Source organism: Penaeus monodon, chromosome 27 (assembly GCF_015228065.2).
Source record: "Penaeus monodon isolate SGIC_2016 chromosome 27, NSTDA_Pmon_1, whole genome shotgun sequence".
Lineage (NCBI taxonomy): Eukaryota > Metazoa > Arthropoda > Malacostraca > Decapoda > Penaeidae > Penaeus > Penaeus monodon.
Genome location: NC_051412.1, coordinates 26,763,835 through 26,764,371, shown reverse-complemented (window position 1 = coordinate 26,764,371; position 537 = coordinate 26,763,835). Strand labels below are relative to the sequence as shown.

The 537-nt window shown below is 27.4% G+C and overlaps 1 protein-coding gene across 1 annotated transcript in view; it reads right to left on the bottom strand.

Moving 5' to 3' along the window:
• Positions 1-73: 73 nt before the first annotated feature.
• LOC119590743 (polycomb group RING finger protein 3-like) overlaps positions 74-537 on the bottom strand; it is a gene marked incomplete in the record, with an annotated part of 4,110 nt that continues 3,646 nt past the window's right edge. The window contains 1 exon segment of the mRNA XM_037939438.1: positions 74-537.

Genomic DNA, 537 nt, shown 5'->3' with positions numbered 1-537 from the left:
CACCAATCACATTCCTGTAAAATAAAAACTCCTTAAAATAAAATATAAATTACAAAGAAGGAAAATCAAACAATTTATCATATAAAAGTTGAAGTGTTATTGTCAGTTTTTGATCATACATAAATTTGGATACCAAAATATATTGGAAATACTCACTCAGTTCTTTAAGATATGTTAATGGTTTCATCTTTTAGCTATCATGCTATTCCAGAAAATAATCTTGAGAAAGGATCAATCAATTTTGCACAATCCACGTTGCCTCAACAAACCACTTATTGCATTGAAATAAAATTACGATTCTCTACTATTGTTTTTGTTGTATCCCAACTCAAACACTTAATAAACCACTCCATATATATTTTTTGATTCAAATGCAACATGCACAAGTGATCTGAATTACTCTTGACTTTTCAAACCAAAATGAATAATAAGATAATCCTCCAAAGTAAATAAATAAAAACATATTACAACTGAAATATATATAAAATACAATCAGAAACCATGTAACGAAATCCATTTGGCAGGAAACCATTTTGT